This window comes from Moschus berezovskii, chromosome 16 (genome assembly GCF_049115385.1).
Source record: "Moschus berezovskii isolate FMDL1 chromosome 16, NW_MosBer_1.0, whole genome shotgun sequence".
Lineage (NCBI taxonomy): Eukaryota > Metazoa > Chordata > Mammalia > Artiodactyla > Moschidae > Moschus > Moschus berezovskii.
In genome coordinates, this window is record NC_142475.1 from 40,551,005 (window position 1) to 40,573,037 (window position 22,033).

A 22,033-nucleotide genomic window follows, 5' to 3' on the forward strand; every position below is an offset into this window, starting at 1 on the left:
TTTTATAGTAGGTGCTGTATAATCTACTAAAATATGTTATTAATCTTTAATAAGGAATGATGTATGTCTCCACCCACGTAATAAATTCCAGAACTCTTCCATTACCTCCATGGGCTTTTGTTTTTAGTTAACATTTAAGTATATATTCATATGTTAGACATATAATATTTCTTAAACTAAATATTTCTTTAAAGATAGACTTTAAATTTTTGAGGCCCAAAATTCATGTGACTAATACTTTTTCTTATCTTCAAGTATGAATTGCAAAACATTTGTTTCAAACTGTTGAAATTATTAGCAGTATATTGGTAATATTTTTAGAAAGTCTAGGATTGTGCTGATTAATGAAGAGTTTGGAGATCTGTATTCAAGAAGTTGAGAATAATGGCTTCCAATATTTTAAATTGTGTCTAGTCTCCATTTAAATCCCAGAATTGCCTGTCTAAAATGCATAGTCCTATCACTTTGCTCTTATAAAGTATTACTTGAATTTTTGGCTCATAAAAGAAAAGGAATTCTGCTTAAGGCTTGACTTTTTTTTTTTTTTAATCCCATGACATTGTCTATACAATTGCTCTTCATTCTTCTAGAAGAAATTGCTTTGTTTATTTTTTTTCTGAACTAGCCTTTAAGGGCCAGTTCTTATATAACTTTCTCTGTGACTCCTCATGTGTCCTCCTATGATGTTATCTCTCTGACTTGGGTTTCCAGAGAAAATTTAAAGTTGCCCTGGATTATATATGACATTTCTGCCTTGTGATTCTTTGTGGATGAGCTACTTTATATCCTACAGAGTCCAGAACTATGTCTGACATAAAAGTGGAAGTGAAGTCACTCAGTCGTGTCCAACTCTTTGTGACCCCATGGACTATAGACTACAGGCTTCTCTGTCTGTGGGATCTTCCAGGCAAGAGTACTGGAGTAGGTTGCCGTTTCCTTCTCCAGGGGATCTTCCCAACCCAGGGACTGAACCCAGGTCTCCCATGTTGCAGGCAGATGCTTTACCCTCTGAGCCACCAGTCTCACATAGGTGATTGTATAGATGAAAGAATACAAAAATGAATTACTTCAGGCCACTGAGAATTACCTAAAATTGTATTACTTCTGAAGGCAGGTCTTAAGAAATTTGGTGACCCAATTTCATTCCTTTTAATAGCTGAGCAATATTCCATTGTGTATATGTATAACATCTTCTTTGTCCATCTGTCGATAGACATTTAGGTTGCTTCCATGTCCTAGCTATTGTAAATAGTGATGCGATGAATACTGGGATGCACATGTCTTTAAATATGGTTTTCTCAGGATATATGCCTGGTAGTGGAATTGCTAGGTCATATGGTAGTTCTGGACAATTGGGATTGATATATATACACTATCATGTATAAAATAGATATCTAGTGGGAATCTGCTGTACAGTGTAAGGGGCTCAGCTTGGTGCTCTGTGATGACCTAGATGGGTAGGATTGGGGGATTGGAAGGGAGGTTCAAGAAAGAGGAGATACATGTATACATACAGCTGATTCACTTCATCATACATTAGAAACTAACACAATATTATAATGCAATTATACCCCAATTAAAAAAAATCAGTGAAATTTGTCCAACTCACAGATATAAAGAATGAAGAGATTTCACCAATATGAAAGTTAGCAGTCAGCTACTTCTTTATCCTCTGGAAAACTGTATTCTGTCCTTTCCAGGAAAAGTGGCTCCAAGCTTCCATGTGTAGGCCAGATAAGAGAAAATCTAGGCTGCCTGAATCAGTAAGAAAGGACAAGTCGGGACAAGCCAGAAGGAATTGTTGGGGCCAGGGGTCTGGAACTATGAGTTACATTAGAAAATCTACCGAGATCCAAAATTTCAAAGGCAGAGGAAAAGTGGCTTCTTTGTTCTGCCAATGATGTGCTTTAGGCTCTCTTTTTGGAAACTAAATGAAATCCAGCAGTTATTCTCAGCTTCACAAGTCTGCCTCTTTCATCAGACTTCATGCTCTGTAAAGACTAGAACCATGCTTCTTTCCCTCCCAATTTCTCTCTTTCTAAGCAGAATCATTATGTTTAATAAGAGCATGCGAGTTTGTTGAAAAACCGTATGTTTGAATGTTCTCTAAGTGCCAGGCACTGTTAAGATTTTTACTTAATTCTCATAAACGCCATATTCGTCTCTTTTCATATGAGATGACAGAACATACATACTTTTTGTTAAGTTGAATCTGATGATGCTTTTATTTCATACATTTATATTCTACTATCTTGTAAGGTTCCCAGTCATATTGACTCATGTATTTGGAAGGGCTTCCCTCATAGCTCAGTTGGTAATCAGCCTGCAGTGCAGGAGATTCGGCCTGCAATGCAGGAGACCCTGGTTCGATTCCTGGGGCGGGAAGATCTGCTGGAGAAGGGATAGGCTACCCACTCCAGTATTCTTGGGCTTTCCTTGTGGCTCAGCTGGTAAAGAATCCACTTGCAATGCGGGCGACCTGGGTTCGATCCCTGGGTTGGGAAGATCCCCTAGGAGAAGGGAAAGGCTACCCACTCCGGTATTCTGGCCTGGAGAATTCCATGGACTATATAGTCGGACACGACTGAGTGACTTTCACTTCACTTCAAGCTTCCCAACAAAGTGCCCCAATTATTCACAGATGTCTCTAAGGAAAAGCTCCTATGACTTCCAAACCAGTCTGTGTGCCATGGTCATAATGCCATCTTTGTTTTTCTTCCTTCCCTGCTCTTTACTTGTTCACATGCCCCATGGCTGTTATTGCTCATCACAAGGAGTGTTGTCTCTGGATGCTTTCAAAACTTTGAATTTCTGGACCAACAGAAAACTGCTGGATCCCGAGTCAGAGGAAAGGAGGGATGAGCTGCTTACTGGGGACATGAGGACCTTGTCTTTCTACTCTCTTTACTTTCCAAGGCTAGCTGTACTTTTAGACTCTATTAAGCTTGAAACTGAAGAACAAATGGCAATTAAGTGGTCACAGAAAGATGAACAAAGTACTCATTTGCTCAGTATATATCTCTTAATCACCTTTTCAGTTCTAGGCATTGTTCTAAGCCCTTGAAACACATTCCATTCCAAACAAAATAAGAATTTCTACTTCTAAGTATTTACTTTCTAAGTGCACTCAGTCGTGTCTGACTCTTTGCAGGCTGCCGGACTGTAGCCTGCCTGGCTCCACTGTCCATGGAATTTTCCACGCAAGGATACTAGACTGGATTGCCATTTCCTATTTAGGGGATCTTTCTGATCCAGGGATTCAGCCTAAGTCTCTTGCATCTCCTGCATTGGCAGGTGGATTCTTTACCAGGAACATTACCTGGGAAGCCCTGTTTATGTTCTATATCAGTACCTTAACCTTGGATGCAAAGGTTTTAGGGCCTCGGTTCTATTTTAGTTCCCAGCTTCATTTCCTAACTTGCCCACATATGTAGCAACAAAGTCTATCTTTTAAATCTCTCTGTGTTTTTGCATTTGTAGTAACTTTCATGTTTCTTTCTCTCACTTGTCTAATTACTGCATTTAAAAAATTCAGCTCCATCTTCTTTTGATGGTCTCAGCTTTTGTTTCCATTTTAAGGGCTCCCACAATTCCTTATCCATTTTAATCAAGAGGGTGAAAGAAAGAGGCTTTGGCAGATAGAGTGTGAATCTCTATATGGACTTAGAGGGGAAAATGTTATGCTGATTCTGATAGATTTTGAAGTTGTCATGAGAAGATAATGAATTGAACTTTTCTCTAAATTTTACAAGTAAACTTAAAAATGGGCAAGCTGTCTATACTTCTGATTCTTTCTTATAAGTAAATTATTGTTCACTTGTTCTTTCTATGTCATGAGTTCATATGAAGTTCTAAATGATTATAATTTATTTTAATTCGTCGCTTACTACATAAATATGGGAGTAATTCTAACAAAGTCCAAGAAGCTTTCTATCTCCTTACCTCACATTTGCTCTACAGAAATGGCAACATAAAAAAATCTATTTAGGAAAAATATACCATGCTTCAAAAAAGAAAACACTATATATTTATATGTCCTTTGACTTTTAAATAATATTATACAAATGTTATTATGGGTTTACATATATTATTTTGGTTTGATTTTGATGGGAATTTTTTTTTAACTAAGGGATAAATTAAGGAGTGATTTACTGATAGGTCCCATTTGGGAAAAAAGTCATTAAAATAGTGAACATATGTTTAGAATTTATAATGTGCTAAGAACTTTTCTAGGTAATCTAATATTACTATCTCTCTCTTTTTATATTTTAAGGACACAGACACTGTTCTCCAACATAGGGATGGGGACTATAAGTATCCCATCCAACAGAAATACAGTGGAAGGCCAGGAAGTTTCAGTTTCTTGTCCAAGGTCACAAATAAAGAAAAGGAGTTGAAGGAGTTGGAACTACACACTATCCATTTTATCTTTCTGAGAGGCTATAAACGTATGTATGTGTGTATCAATTTTGACAAGAGTTTCAGTTCAGTTCAGTCACAGTTGTTTCTAACTCTTTGCGACCCCACAGACTGCAGATCACCAGGATTCTCTGTCCATCACCAATTCCCAAAGCACGCTCAATATCATGTCCATTGAGTTGGTGATGCAATCCAACCATTTCATCCTCTAAAGCCCCTTCTCCTGCCTTCAATGTTTATCAGCATCAGGGTCTTTTCCAGTGAGCCAGTTCTTCACATCAGGTGGCCAAAGTATTGGAGCTTCAGCTTCAGCATGAGTCCTTCCAATGAATATTCAGGACTGATTTCCTTTAGGATTGACTGAGTTGATTGACTTGCAGTCCAAGGGACTCTCAAGAGTTTTCTCCAACACCACAGTTCAAAAGCACCAATTCTTCTGGCGCTCAACTTCTTTATGGTCCAACTGTTACATCCATACATGACTACTGGAAAAACCACAGCTTTGACTAGACAGACATTTGTCAGCAAAGTAATGTCTCTGCTTTTCAATATGCTGTCTAGGTTAGCCGTAGCTTTTCTTCCAAGGAGCAAGCGTCTTTTAATTTCATGGCTACAGCCATTATCTGCAGTGATTTTGGAGCCCCCCAAAAGGAAATCTGTCACTTTTTCCATTTTTTCCCCATCTATTTGCCATGAAATGATGGGACTGGATGCCATGGTGTTAGTTTTTTGAATGGTGAGTTTTAAGTCAGCTTTTTCACTCTGCTTTTTCACATTCATCAAGAGTCTCTTCAGTTCCTGTTTGCTTTCTGCCATAAGGGTGGTGTCATCTGCATCTTTGAGGTTATTGATATTTCTCCTGTCAATCCTGATTCCAGCTTGTACTTCATACAGAACAGCACTTTGCATGATGTACTCGGCATATAATTTAAATAAGCACGATGACAATATACAAGCTTGACATACTCCTTTTCCTATTTGGAACCAATCCATTGTTCCGTGTCTAGTTCTAAATGTTGCTTCTTGAGCTGCATACAGGTTTCTCAGGAGGAAGGTAAGGTGGTCTGGTATTCCCATCTCTTTAAGAATTTTCCACAGTTTGTTGTGATCTACACAATCAAAGGCTTTGGTGTAGTCAATAAAGCAGAAGTAGATTTTCTTATGAAACTCTCTTCTTTTTTCTATAATCCAACAGATATTGACAATTGAATCTCTGGTTCCTCTGCCTTTTCTAAATCCTGCTTGAATATCTGGAAGTTCTCGGTTCACATATTGTTGAAGCTTCACTTGCAGAATTTAGAGCAGTTTTTGCTAGCTTGTGGGGTTAGTGCAATTGTGCAATAGTTTGAACATTCTTTGGCATTGCGTTTCATAGGGATCGGAATGAAAACTAACCTTTTTCAATCCTGTGGCCACTGTTGAGTTTTCCAAATTTGCTGGCATATTCAGTGAAACACTTTCATAGCATCATCTTTTAGGATTTGAAATAGTTCAGCTGGAATTTCACCACCTCTACTAGCTTTGTTTGTAGTGATGCTTCCTAAGGCCTACTTGACTTCACTTCTCAGGATATCTGGCTCTAAGTGAGTGATCACACCATTGTGGTTATCAGGGTCAATAAGATCTTTTCTATATAGTTCTCCTGTGTATTCTTGCCACCTCCTCTTAATATCTTCTGCTTCTGTTAGGTCCATATCATTTCTGTCCTTGTTTGTGATCATCTTTGGATGAAATGTTCCCTTGGTATCTCTAATTTTCTTGACGAGACCTCTAGTCTTCCCCATTCTATTGCTTTCCTCTATTTCTTTTCATTGATCACTTAGAAAATTTTTCTTATATCTCCTTGCTATTCTTTGGAATTCTGCATTCAGATGAATATATCTTTCCTTTTCTACTTTGCTTTTCACTTCTCTTCTTTTCTCAGCTATTTGTAAGGCCTCCTCAGACAGCCATTTTTCCTTTTTGCATTTCTTTTTCTTGGGTATGGTCTTGATCGCTGCCTTCTGTACAATGTCATGAACTTCTGTCCATTGTTCTTCAGGCACTCTGACTATCAGATCAAATCCCTTGAATCTATTTGTCACTTCCTCTGTATAATGGTAATGGATTTGATTTGGGTCATACCTGAATGGTCTGCTGGTTTTTCCGACTTTCTTTAAGTCTGAATTTTGCAATAAGGAATTCATAATCTGGGCCACAGTCAGCTCCAGGTCTTGTTTTTGCTGACTGTATAGAGCTTCTCCATTTTTGGCTGCAAATAATAAAATCAGTCTGATTTCTTTATTGACCATCTGGTGATGTCCATGTGTAGAGTTTTCTCTTGGGTTGTTGGAAAAGGGTGTTTGCTATGACCAGTGTTTTCTCTTGACAAAACTTTGTCACCCTGCTTTATTTTGTACTCCAATACCAAACTTGTCTGTTATTCCAGGTATCTCTTCCTACTTTTGCATTCCAGTTCCCTATAATAAAAAGGACATCTTTTTTTGGTGTTAGTTCTAGAAAGTCTAGTAAGTCATCATAGAATCATTTAACTTTAGCTTCTTTGGCATTAGTGTTTGGGGCATAGACTTGCATTACTGTGATATTGAATGGTTTTCCTTGGAAATGAACAGAGATCTTTCTGTCATTTTTGACACTGCACCCACGTACTGCATTTAGAACTCTTTTGTTGACTATGAGGGCTACTCCATTTCTTCTAAGGGATTCTTGCCCACAGGAATAGATATAAAGGTCATCTGAATTAAATTCACCACATTTGGTCCATTTTAGTTAACTGATTCCTAAAATGTTGATGTTCACTCTTGTCATCTCCTGTTTCACCATCTCCAATTTACCATGATTCACGGACCTAACATTGCAGGCTCCGAAGGCAATGGCAAGCCACTCCAGTACTCTTGCCTAGAAAATCCCATGGGTGGAGCAGCCTGGTAGGCTGCAGTCCGTGGGGTCGCTAAGGGTCTGACATGACTTCACTTTCACTTTTCACTTTCACACATGGGAGAAGGAAATGGCAACCCACTCCAGTGTTCTTGCCTGGAGAATCCCAGGGACGGGGGAGCCTGGTGGGCTTCCGTCTATGGGGTCGCACAGAGTTGGACACGACTGAAGTGACTTAGCAGCATCATGCAATCAGTTCAGTTCAGTTCAGTCGCTCAGTCGTGTCTGACTCTTTGCGACCCCATGACAGCACGCCAGGCCTCCCTGTCCATCACCAACTCTCGGAGTTCGCTCAAACTCATGTCCATTGAGTCAGTGAAGCCATCCAGCCATCTCATTCTCTGTCGTCCACTTCTCCTCCCGCCCCCAATCCTTCCCAGCATCAGAGTCTTTTCCAGTGAGTCAACTCGTCGCATGAGGTGGCCAAAGTGTTGGAGTTTCAGCTTTAGCATCAGTCCTTCCAATGAATACCCAGGATTGATCTCCTTTAGAATGGACTGGTTGGATCTCCTTGCAGTCCAAGGGACTCTCAAGAGTCTTCTCCAGCACCACAGTTCAAAAGCATCAATTCTTCGGTGCTCAGCTTTCTTCACAGTCCAACTCTCACATCCGTACATGACCATTGGAAAAACCATAGCCTTCACTAGACGGACATTTGTTGGCAAAGTAATGTCTTTGCTTTTTAATATACTATCTAGGTTGGTCATAACTTTCCTTCCAAGGAGTAAGCTGAATGAGGAATTCCCCAGTAGGTAGGTGCCCAGTATGCTACTGGAGATCAATGGAGAAATAACTCCAGAAGGAATGAAGGGATGGAACCAAAGCAAAACCAATACCCAGGTGTGGATGTGACTGGTGATAGAAGCAAGGTCCAATGCTGTAAAGAGCAATATTGCAGAGGAACCTGGAATGTTAGGTCCATGAATCAAGGCAAATTAGAAGTGGTCAAACAGGAGATGGCAAGAGTGAATGTAGACATTCTAGGAATCAGTGAACTAAAATGGACTGGAATGGGTGAATTTAACTCAGATGACCATTATATCTACTACTGTGGGCAGGAATCCCTTAGAAGAAATGGAGTAGCCATCATGGTCAACAAAAGAGTCCAAAATGCAGTACTTGGATACAATCTTAAAAACGACAGAATGATCTCTGTTCGTTTCCAAGGCAAACCATTCAATATTACAGTAATCCAAGCCTATGCCCCAACCAGTAATGCTGAAGAAGCCAAAGTTGAATGGTTCTATGAAGACCTACAAGACCTTTTAGAACTAACACCCAAAAAAGATGTCCTTTTCACTATAGGGGACTGGAATGCAAAAGTAGGAAGTCAAGAAACACCTGGAGTAACAGGCAAATTTGGCCTTGGAGCACGGAATGAATCAGGGCAAAGGCTAATAGAGTTTTATCAAGAGAATGCACTGGTCATAGCAAACACCCTTTTCCAACAACACAAGAGAAGACTCTACACATGGACATCACCAGAGGGTCAACACTGAAATCAGATTGATTATATTTTTTGCAGCCAAAGATGGAGAAGCTCTATACAGATAGCAAAAACAAGACCAGGAGCTGACTGTGGCTCAGATCATGAACTCCTATGCAATATTGTTGCATAAAAAAAAAAAAAATACAGCATTGGACTTTACTTCCATTACCAGTCACTTCCACAACTGGGTGTTGTTTTTGCTTTGGCTCTGTCTCTTCATTTCTAGAGTTACTTCACTAATCTCCAGTAGCATTTTGGGCACCTACTAACCTGGGGAGTTCATCTTTCAGTGTCATATCTTTTTGGCTTTTCATACTGTTCATGAGGTTCTCAAGGCAAGAATACTGAAGTGGTTTGTCATTCCCTTCTCCCATGGATCACGTTTTGTCAGAACTCTCCACCAGGACTTGTCCATCTTGGGTGGATGCACACAGCACAGCTCAGAGTTTCATTGAGGTAGACAAGGCTGTGATCCATGGGATCAGTTTGTTTAGTTTTCTGTGATTGTGGTTTTGATTCTGTTGGCCTTCTGATGAATAGAGATTTATGGAAACTTCCTTATGGGAGAGACTGTGGGAGAAACTGGGTCTTGTTCTGATGGGTGGGGCTATGCTCAGCAAATCTTTAATCACATTTTCTATTGATGGACTGGGCTGTGTTCCCTCCCTGTTGTTTGGCCTGAGGTCAAATCGTGCTAGGGGTATTGGTGGTAATGGTGACCTCCTTCAAAACGACTTATGCACACACTGTTTTATTCAGTGGCTCTGACCCCACTGCAGGCCGCTGTCAACACATGCCTCTGCCAGAGACTCCTGGACCCTCACAGGCAAGTCTAGCTCAGTCTCTCTTGGGGATACTTTCAAAATCAGATTCCTGGGGGTTCTCAGTCCCTTTGCTGGATCCGCAGGTTGGGAAATATATTGTGGGTCCTCGAACTTTCTTAACAGTGTGAGAATTTCTTTTGCATAATTGTTCTGCAGTTTATGAGTCATCTTCTCTGTGACTCTATGGTGGGGCTAATAGCAAGATGAGAACTTAGTTTATATTTATTTGATGAGAGTTTAGCTTATATTTATTTCAAAACATTTAGTATTTCCTTTAATATTAAAGTCATCATTTTTGTGTAAATTTTCACTATTCTCAGTGTTAAAAGTAATCGCATAATGACTCTATTCAGATTAAAAGCCTACAAAATTTTGACAACTCATGTATTATAATGTAATTATACTTGCTTTTCTGTCTCTTGTGTCAAGTGGATTGCTTTTTTATGGATTTAATGCTATAGGATTACAGGCTTGTTTTAGCACTGCCCTGTTATCAACCACATACATACATTTAACTAAGTCTTAGAGAATAAAAGAATATTGGGACAAATTGGGAGAGTAGCATTGAAACACATACATTGCCATATGCAGAATTAGATAGCTAGTGGAAATTTGCTGTATGATGCAGGGAGCTCAAATCCTGTGCTCTGTGACCACCTAGAGGGGTGGGATGGAGTGGGAAGTTTGAGGGAAGTTCAAGAAGAAAGGGACATATGTATACCTATGGCTGACTCATGTTGATATATGGCAGAAACCAATATAATATTGTAAAGCAATTATCCTCTAATTAAAAATAAATAAACTTAAAAAGAATATATACATTCCTATTTCTAAGCAAGCAGTGCATTGAATGAACTTGAGTGAATACTTGAAAAACCTTCCCTTTAGCTTTAAAAAAGTGTGGAGATTCCAATCTTCAGAGAAGCTGGAACTTAAATATAAATAAAGTAATACCAATGACATATTATTGAACCTTAATGCTTTGTTATCATACATTTGTAAGGAAAAGTTTACAACATCAGAACTGGTCCAAGATTTGAAAGTATATTGGAAGCTGATAATCTCACACTGTTAAAATTTGTATTCTTCAGGCCTTTAGAGGAGAATCTGAACATAGCTTGCAGGGAGGTTGAGAAATGTGTATTCACTCTGCCTGCGGATTCCACACACAAAACTAAAGATCTTTAGTTCACTGATTCATTTCCACCAGAATATAGTTTAGCTAATATCTGTGGTTTCTCAAATATCCCCATGGGTGCTTCACCTCTCACCTAAGCAGCAAATTAAAATTGCCCTCTTATCTACATGCAAATATATACACGATATATTTTATATATAATCTCATATCTATGCAAATTTATGTCTATTGTCTAGTAATATCTGTATAATCGACTATCTATCCAGCACCTTAAAATTTCAGAAATGTTTATACTAGTTGCTAAACTGATGGATCTGTTGTTTAATCATTCTTTATGTCTGCAATGTGGAAAAGCCCATAGATGGCTTCCTATTGCTCTTAAAATGAAAATCAAGCTTCTCATTGTAGTCTCCAAAGCTCTGGATGTTCAGACCTGTTTCTCAGAACTCTTCTAATATTACTCTTCCTTTGGTCACCAGTAGCATATTAGGCACCTACCTACCTGGGGGGTTCATCTTTCAGTGTCTTAACTTTTTGCCTTTTCATACTGTTCGTGGGGTTCTCAAGGCAAGAATACGGAAGTGGTTTGCCATTCCCTTCTCCACTGGACCACATTCTGTCAGACCTCTCCAGTATGACACATCAGTCTTGGGTGGCCCTACATGGCATGGCATAGTTTCACTGAGTTAGACAAAGCTGTAGTTCGTGTGATCAGATTGGCTAGTTGTCTGTGATTATAGTTTCAGTCTGTCTGCCCTCTGATGTCCCGTCTCAGCACCTACCATCTTACTTGGGCTTCTCCTACCTTGGACGTAGGGTATCTCTTCAGAGCTGTTCCAGCAAAGTGTAGCCGCTGCTCCTTACCTTGGACGTGGGATATCTCCTCACTGCAGCCACTCCTGAGCTTGGACATGGGGTATTTCCTCTCCACCACTCCTGTGCGGATCCAACATCCGCTGGATCATTGAAAAAGTAAAAGAGTTCCAGAAAAACATCTATGTCTGCCTAATTGACTATGCCAAAGCCTTTGACTGTGTGGACCACAACGAACTCTGGAAAATTCTGAAAGAGATGGGAATACTAGATCACCTGACCTGCCTCTTGAGAAATCTGTATGCAGGTCAGGAAGCAACAGTTAGAACTGGACATGGAACAACAGATTGGCTCCAAATAGGAAAAGGAGTGCATCAAGGCTATATATTGTCACCCTGCTTATTTAAGTTATATGCAGAGTACATCATGAGGAATGCTGGGCTGGAAGAAACACAAGCTGGAATCAAGATTGCTGGGAGAAATATCAATACCTCAGATATGCAGATGACACCACCCTTAGGGCAGAAAGTGAAGAAAAACTAAAGAGACTTTTGATGAAAGTGAAAGAGGAGAGTGAAAAGGTTGGCTTAAAGCTCAACATTCAGAAAACTAAGATCATGGCATCAGGTCCCGTCACTTCATGGGAAATAGATGGGGAAACAGTGGAAACAGTGGCTGACTTTATTTTTTTGGGCTCCAAAATCACTGCAGATGCTGATTGAAGCCATGAAATTAAAAGACGCTTGCTCCTTGGAAGGAAAGTTATGACCAACCTAGACAGCATATTAAAAAGCAGAGACATTGCTTTGCCAACAAAGGTCCATCTAGTCAAGGCCATGGTTTTTCCAGTGGTCATGTATGGATGTTAGAGTTGGACTATAAGGAAAGCTGCGCGTTGAAGAATTTTTGCTTTTGAACTGTGGTGTTGGAGAAGACTCTTGAGTGTCCCTAGGACTGCAAGGAGATACAATCAGTCCATCCTAAAGGAGATCGGTCCTGAGTGTTCATTGGAAGGACTGATGTTGAAGCTGAAACTCCAATACTTTGGAAGAGCTGATGTGAAGAGCTGACTCATTGGAAAAGACCCTGATGATGGGAAAGATTGAGAGGGGTTGACAGAGGTTGGATGGTATCACTGACTCAATGGAGTTTGGGTAAACTCCTGGAGTTGGTGATGGACAGGGAGACCTGGCATGCTGCAGTTCATGGGGTCGCAAAGAGTCAGTCACGACTGAGTGACTAAACTGAACTGAACTTTGGTCACCAAACTCCAGACACTTGCACTTCTTTTCTTTTTCTTAGACATTTCAAGCATTTTTTTGTCTTCTAGCCCTTAAATGTGGCTCAACTGGTAAAGAATCCTCCTGCAGTGCGGGAGACCTGGGTTCAATCCCTGGGCTGGGGAGATCCCCTGGAGAAGGCAAAGGATACCCACTTCAGTATTCTGGCCTGGAGAATTCAGTCCATGAGGTCACAAAGAGTTGGACACGACTGAGTGACTTTGACTTCACTTCACTTCACTTCAGGCCTTAAATATGTTCTATCTTGTGAAAACTCTCTTTGCCACTATTTAATATATTGGAACTTTCTCATTCAAATACTGCATCCTCAATGGGGTCTTTCCTGCACATCACACAATTAGTCACTATCATATCATCAGTTTACTTTTTACAATAGAATTGTTACTATTTGCAATTAATGCAGTCACTCATTTTCTTGTTGATGTATTTTTTAATTCCCTATGGTGGTTAGTATTTACAGGGGCATAGGATGCTCAGATTTTTTTATAAACATTATATCTGAGCATGTCTGCAAGTATGTTTTAGGAAGAAATTAACATTTGAATTGCTAAGCTGAACAAAGTAGATATCTCTCCCTAGAGATCCAATATCCTGAATAGAATTTAAAGTTGACTGAAAGAATAATTCTGTCTTTCTGCCAGGCTTTCAACTGGGACATCAGCCTTTCCTGCTTTTGGACTTGGACTCTGACTGGAAATTACAGACACAATTGGCTCTCCTGGATCTCTAGCTTGTTGACTACAGATCTTGGGTTTTTTCAGGCTTCATACTCATGTAATATCTCTACATGTACTGGTACACAGAATCAATAGCATATATAGTTGACCATTGACCAACATCAGGTTTGAACTACTCTGGGTCTACTTTATACATAGATTTTATTCAATAAAGAAATAGCCATAGTATTACACAATCTGAGGTTGGTTGAATCCTGTAGATGCTGAAATTTCAAACTGGCTGCACCAGTCTACATTCTCACCAACAGTTTATGAAGTTTCCCTTTTTCCCACATGCTCACCAACACTCATTATTTGATGATAGCCATTCTAACAGGAGTCTTCTAAACATTCTAAAGGAACTTCCCTATACCTCAGATGGTAAAGCATCTGCCTGCAACGCAGGAGACCTGGGTTCGACCCCTGGGTCAAGAAGATTCCCTGGAGAAGGAAATGGCAATCCACTCCAGTATTCTTGCCTAGAGAATCCCATGGACAAAGGAGCCTGGTAGGCTACAGTCCATGGGGTCACAGAGAGTCGGACATGACTAAGTGACTAACACAACACACACACACATTCTAACAGGTGTGAGATGATATCATTTTATTGATGGCTTCCTCTGTGCAAAAGGTTTTAAGTTTGACTAGATTTCATTTTTTATGTTTGTTTGTGTTTCCCTTGCCTGAGGAATTAAATCCAAAAATGCTAAGGACTTAGGCCAAAGGGTGTATTTCCTATGTTTTCTTTCAGTAGTTTTATGGTTTCTAGTTTTAGATTTAGGTCTTTAATCTACTTTGAGTTTATTTTTGTATACATTGTGATAAAATGTTCTAATCTTATTCTTTTATGGTTTTCCCAATACCACTCTTAAAGAGAATAGCTTTTCTCCATTTAGTATATTTTTGCCTCCTTTGTCACAGATTAATTGACCATATGTGTATCAGTTTATCTCTGTGCTCTCTATTCTTTTCCACTGATCTGTTTTTGAGCCAGTATCATGCTGTTTTTATTTCAAGATTGCTCTGGCCATTTAGGGTACTATGTAGTTCTATGAGAGCAAGGAGATCAAACCAGTCAATCCTAAAGGAAATCAACCCTGGATATTCTTTGGAAGGATTGATGCTGAAGCTGAAGCTCCAATACTTTGGCCATGTGATGTGAAGAGCTGACTCATTGGAAAAGACCCTGATGCTGGGAAAGATTGAGGGCAAGAGGAGAAGGGGGAGACAGAGAATGAGATGTGGATGGCATCATTGATTCAATGAACATGAGTTTGAACAAATTCAGAGAGATAATGAAGGACAAGGAAGCCTGGTGTGCTGTAGTCCATGGGGTCACAAAGAATAGGACACAACTTAGCAACTGAACACAACAGTAACAACAACATACAAATCTCAGTATTATTTGTTCTAATTCTGCCAAAAGAAAAAGAAAAGGACTGTAGCCTTCCAGGCTCCTCTGTCCATGGGATTCTCCAGGCAAGAATACTGGAGTGAGTTGCCATGCCTTCGTCCAGGAAATCTTTTTGACCCAGGGATCAAACCCAGGTCTCTTATATCTTCTATATTGACAGACCTGCAATTCAGGAGACCCCAGTTTGTTTCCTGGGTTGGGAAGTACCACTGGGGAAAGCATAGCCTACCCACTCCAATATTCTTGGACTTCCCTTTTTGGCTCAGCTGGTAAAGAATCTGCCTGCAATGAGGAGACCTGGGTTTGATCCCTGGGTTTGGAAGATTGCCTGGAGAAGGGAAAGGTCACCCAATTCAGTATTCCATGGGGTCGCAAAGAATCAGACACAACTGAGAAAATTTCACTTCTACTTTCTTTATCACTTGGACCACCTGGGAAACTTTAGATAATATTGATACTTGCGATCCATGAATATAGAATATCTTTCCATGTATTTGCATTATCTTCAGTTACATTCATCGATATCATAGTTTTCAGAGTATAGGTATTTTATTTATTAAGTTTGTTCCTACGTATTTTATTCTTCTTAATGCAATTACAAATAAGATTGTTTTTTGCTGTATCTTTTTGAAGGTTCATTTTTAGTATATATAAATGCAACAGTTTTCTGTATATTAATCTTGTGTCCTTCAACTGTACTAATTTTATTTATTAGTTTGAATAGATTTTTGGTTGTGACTCTATGGTTTCTACATGTAGTACCATATCATTGATAAATAGGAAGTTTTAGTTTTCTCTTCCTGTTTGGATGCCTTTTCTTTCTTTCTTTCTTTTGTATAATTACTGTGGCTAGGACTTTCAGTAATATGTTAAATAGAAGTGGCAGAGTGGGCATCCTTGTCTTGCTCCTGCTTCTAGAGGAAACTCTTTCAAATTTTGGCCATTGAGTATGATGCTAGCTTTGGTTTTATCTTAAATGGTCATTATGCTGAAATATGTTTCCACCATTCCAACTATTCTGAGAGCTTTTTAAACATGAATGGGTGCTGAATTTTGTTGATTTTTATCCATCATTTTGTTAATGTAGTCTATCACATTTGTTGATTCACAGATATGGAATCATGTTGGATTAAATCCCACATGGTCATGATGCATGATTCTTTTTGTATATTGTGAAGTAGATTTTCTAATACTTTCTGAAAATTTTTGCATTTATATTTATCAAAAATACTGGCCTGCGATTTTCCTTTTACGTAGTATCCTTGTCTGATTTGTGTGTCAGAGTAATGATGTCCTCACAGAGTGAATTTGGGAGTGTTCCTTCATCTTCAATGTTTTGGGGAATGATTTGAGAAAGATAGGCATTAACTCTTCTTTAAAAATCTGGTAGAATTCCCCTGTGAAACAATCTAGTCCTGGATTTTGTTTGTTTGAAGATTTTTTTCTAATTATTGATTCAATTTCAATACTAGGAATCAGTCTGTTCAGAATATCTATTTTTTTCTGATTTACTCTTTTGTTTTAGGAATTTATCCATTTCTTCTGGGTTGTTCAATTTGTTGGAATATTACTGTTTGTCATGTTCTCTTATGATTATTGTATTCCTGTGCTATTGTTTGCAGTTTCTCCTTTCATTTCTTGCTTTGTTTATTTAGGCCCTTTCCTTTTTTTTTCTTTATGAGTCTGAATAAAGGCTTGTCAATTTTGTTTATCTCTTTACAAAACCAGCTCTTGGTTCTATTAATCTTTTTTTATTGTTTGTATCGTCTCTATTTTATTTATTTCCTGTCTGAGCTTTATTTTTTCCTTCTGCTGACTTTGGGCTTTGCCCATTCTCTTTTCCTAATTCCTTTAGATGGTAGGTTAGGCTGTTTATTTGAATTTTTGTTGTTTATTGAAGTAGGCCTGCAATGCTAAAATTTCCCTCTTAGAACTGTTTTTGTTGCATCTCATAGATTTTGAAAAGTTGTGTTTTTACTTTAATTTGTTTCAATATGTTTTCTGATTTCCTCTTTGATTTATTCATAGACCCATTGGTTTTTAAGTAACATGTTGTTTAGTCTCCACATGTTTGTGTGGTCCTAACTGGGTTGATTACCAGATTCTGTGTTGTTCCTTCTTTACAACCTCAGTTGTAGAAGAGCCATTCTGCAAGACTTTAGGTCAATTTTAGGGAAAGTTGTTCTACATATAATTGTAATTTTGATGTGCTTGTGAGGGGAAAGGAGCTCAGTGTCTTCCTACTACACCATTTTGATCCCTATTTTATTTCCTTTTCTTTCTTTTTTTTTTTTTTGTGTGTGTGTGTGTACCTGAACTCACAGAAATTAATTGGTAAGTTCTGAGTCAATCTATAAAATATTTATTAAGATTTAATATTTCTGGTCTATATAAACAACTTGTGGTGATTAGCACTATGTTCAAATTTTACTATGCCAAAACTTTACTACATCTTTCCTATGGAAATTCTCTCTGCTTCCACTGAATGGATGAATCTATCAAAGAACATATTGCACATAAAAATGTTTTACAATCTCAATTCCAGGATAGGAAATTCTACTTAACTTTTCCTTGCTACAGTAAGAGTTCAGCACTAGCATAGACATTTGATGTATATGCTCCATGATGTCTATTGTATTCTATATAACAACCACATATAATGTTTTGTAAAAAGAAGCTTCTTATTCCTTGGGTCTTTAATTATATGATAATTTCAACTTAAAAATTACATAGATTCTGTTAGAATGTGGCAAATATCCTCCCTTAAATAGTGTTAGTTACTCAGTCATGTCTGACCCTTGGCAACCCATGGACTCTAGCCCAGCAGGCTCCTCTGTTCATGGGATTTTCCAGGCAAGAAGTGAGCAAAACTGAAAAATTCACTTATTTGAATGGGCTCTGCAAACAATGAATATACGTTTACTATTATTCCGTCAGTTCAGTTCAGTGCTCAGTCATGTCCTATTCTTTGCGACCTCATGGACTGCAGCATGCCAGTCTTCCCTGTCCAACACAACTCCCAGAGCTTGCTCAAATTCACGTCCATCAAGTTGGTGATGCCATCCAACCGTCTCATCCTCCATCGTCCTCTTCTCCTCCTGCCTTCAAACTTTCACAGCATGAAGGTCCTTTCCAGTGAGTCAGTTATTCACATCAGATGACCAAAGTATTGGAGTTTCAGCTTAAGCATCAGTCTTTCCAATGAATGTTCAGGACTGATTTACTTTAGGATTGACTGACTGGATCTTCTTGCAGTTCAAGGGACTCTCAAGATTCTTCTCCAACACCACAATTCAAAAGCACCAGTTCTCCAGCACCCAGGTTTCTTCATAGTCCAATTTTCACATCCACACGGGACTACTGGAAAAACCATAGCTTTGACTAGAAGGAACTTTTATAGTAAAGTAATGTCTTTGCTTTTTAATATGCTGTCTAGTTTTGTCATAACTTTTCTTCCAAGGAGCAAGCATCTTAATTTCATGGCTGCAGCCACCATCTGCAGTGATTTTGGAGCCTCCCAAAATAAAGTCTCTCACTGTTTCCATTGTTTCCCCATCTATTTTCTTTGAAGTGATGGGACTGAATGCCATGATCTTAGTTTTCTGAATGTTGGGTTTCAAGCCAACTTTTTCACTCTTCTTTTTCATTTTCATCAAGAACCTCTTTAGTTCTTCTTCACTTTCTGCCATAAGGGTGGTGTCATCTGCATATCTGAGGTTATTAATATTTCTCCCTGCAATCTTGATTCCAACTTGTGCTTTATCCAGCCAAGCATTTCTCATGATGTATTCTACATATAAGTTAAATAAGCAGAGTGACAATATACAGCCTTGACATACTCCCTTTCCTATTTGGAACCAGTCTGTTGTTCCATGTCCAGTTCTAACTGTTGCTTCTTGAGCTGCATACAGGTTTCTCAGGAGGAAGGTAAGGTGGTCTGGTATTTCCACCTCTTTAAGAATTTTCCTGTTTCTTGTGATGCACATAATGCACATAATCAAAGACTTTGGTATAGTCAATAAAGCAGAAGTAGATGGAACTCTCTTTCTTTTTCAATGATCCAACAGATGGCAGTTTGATCTCTGGTTCCTGGTTACTATTACTAGTATTGCTTATATTCTTTTGCATACCCTTCTCCATAAGCATTATTTTCTTACTTTATATTACTTAAAATACTTTATTATTTTATGTTAGCCACAATCTCTTTTTCATATCTGGTTGTGCTATCCCCCCAAGAAGATTATAAGATGCTTGAAAGCAAGGTTCCTTTTTTTTTTAGCTTGCTGCAAATGTTTTCTTTTTCTTTTTTTTAATTGGAGGCAAATTACTTTACATTAATATATTGGTTGGTTTTGACATACATTGATACGAATCTGCCCTGGGTGTACATGTGTTCCCCCTCTTGAGCCCCCCTCCCACCTCCCTCTTCCCCTCCTCCTCCCTCCTGTGCACCAGCCCCAAGCATCCTGTATCATGCGTCGAACCTGGAATGGTGATTCAAATATGATAATAAACATGCTACAATGCCATTCTCTCAAATCATCCCACCCTCACCCTCTCCCACAGAGTCCCAAAGACTGTTCTATACACTTATGTCTCTTTTGCTGTCTCATATACAGGGTTAAGGTTACTATCTTTCTAAATTCCATATATATGCGTTCATATGCTGTATTGATATTTTTCTTTCAGGCTGACTTCACTCTGTATAATAGGCTCCAATTTCATCCACCTCATTAGAACTGACTCAAATGCGTTCTTTTTGATGGCTGAGTAATACTCCATTGTGTATATGTACCAAAGTTTTCTTATCCATTCATCTGCAGATGGACATCTAGGCTGCTTCCATGTCCTCGCTATTATAAACAGTGCTGCAATGAACATTGGAGTACATGTGTTTCTTTCAATTTCTGTACCATAATTTTTCTTTCCTGAGACAACCTTCATGCTAACCATGTAATAGATAAAACCTGGGAGCTGGTGGTTTAAGAACTAAGTGGTTCAACACACTTATGCAAATCAAAACCACAATGAAATACCATTTCACACCAGTCAGAATGGCTGCTATCCAAAAGTCTACATGCAATAAATGCTGGAGAGGGTGTGGAGAGAAGGGAACCCTCTCACACTGCTGGTGGGAATGCAAACTAGTACAGCCACTATGGAGAACAGTGTGGAGATTCCTCAAAAAACTGGAAATAGAACTGCCATATGATCCAGCAATCGCACTCCTGGGCATACACACCGAGAAAACCAGAATTGAAAGAGACACATGTACTCCAATGTTCATTGCAGCACTGTTTATAATAGCCAGGGCATGGAAGCAACCTAGATGTCCATCTGCAGACGAATGGGTAAGAAAGCTTTGGTACATATACACAATGGAGTATTACTCAGCCATTAAAAAGAATACATTTGAATCAGTTCTAATGAGGTGGATGTAACTAGAGCCTATTATACAGAGCGAAGTAAGCCAGAAAGAAAAACACCAATACAGTATACTAATGCATATATATGGAATTTAGAAAGATGGAAATGATAACCCTGTATACGAGACAGCAAAAGAGACACAGATGTATAGAACAGTCTTTGGGACTCTGTGGGAGAGGGTGAGGGTGGGATTATTTGGGAGAATGGCATTGAAACATGTATATTATCATATGTGAAACGAATCACCAGTTCATGGTCGATGCATGTTACAGGATGCTCGGGGCTGGTGTGCGGGGATGACCCAGAGGGAGGATAAGGGGAAGAGGGACGTGGGAGGGGGGTTCAGGAGGGGGAACTTATGTACACCCGGGGTGGATTCATGTCAATGTATGGCAAAACCAACCAATATAATACTGTAAAATAATTAGCCTCCAATAAAAAAAAAATTAAAAGAAAAAAAAACTCAAAATGCCTAAAAACTCAAGAGACATTGCAAGTTTTTAAATACAAAAGGCAGATTTTACAGCCTTGAGAGAATCCTTCACTTTTCAGAACTGATTTTTCTGGTTTGTTGCAGTATATTGATTTTTATCTTGCTTTTCATGAGCTCTTTAGATGTTACTAATGATGAGTATGTGGTTTCCTAGGTGGCTCAGTGGGTAAAGAATTTGTGTTCAGTACAGGAGATGTGAGTTCACTCCCTGGGCTGGGAAGACCTCCTGGAGAAGGGCATGGCAACTGCTCCAGTATTCTTGCCTGGAGAATCCCATGGACAGAAGAGCCTGGCAGGCTACAGTACATGGGGTCACAAAGAGTTGGACATGACCAAGAGGTAGTAGATGTGTACCCTGAACTTCAGCCAAGAATGTTGAATAATTGGCTAAAACATGAGGAATTTTTTAAACATTTAAAGAGTACTTTTGTAATATTAAAATGAAGAACTGCTGCAAACAAATCAGAGTTATCTAACTTGTTAAAAATATAAGAAAGTATGTCAGTGTCTTTTAGTTCAAGGTGAGGATCACAGGCATTCTAATATGACTGAAGTGACTGAGCATGCATGCACACCATGATGAGCACAAAGTTGTGTCCATAGAAATATCCTCCTGCCACAATGAGATAATTTTTGCACAGTCTCCCCCTGTAGAATTGGTTTGCTATCTCATGACTCAGAGGCTATCATCAATATAAGACCAAAAAACTTGAAACAAGTATCCACGTGTTTTACACATAACACACAGCACTTTAATGTGACTTATCTGATTTAAAGGAAAGGAAGGAAAATCTATCATGAAATTTCACAATATAACAAATGAATTTATCATATCTACAAATGATAGAGGTAAAATAATGTATAAGTAATTAAAATGTATAATGTATAAGTAAATAAGTCTTGTCTATATTAGTGAGAGAAGTAAAGTTCATCTCATACTAAAAGCTAAGAAGAAAAATTTGGGAGAATAAGTAAGAAAGACAGTTCTGATATTTTATATGTGACTGGAAAGTGATATTATGGATGCAAAACCATGGATTTTTTTCTGACATCCCTGCCTTG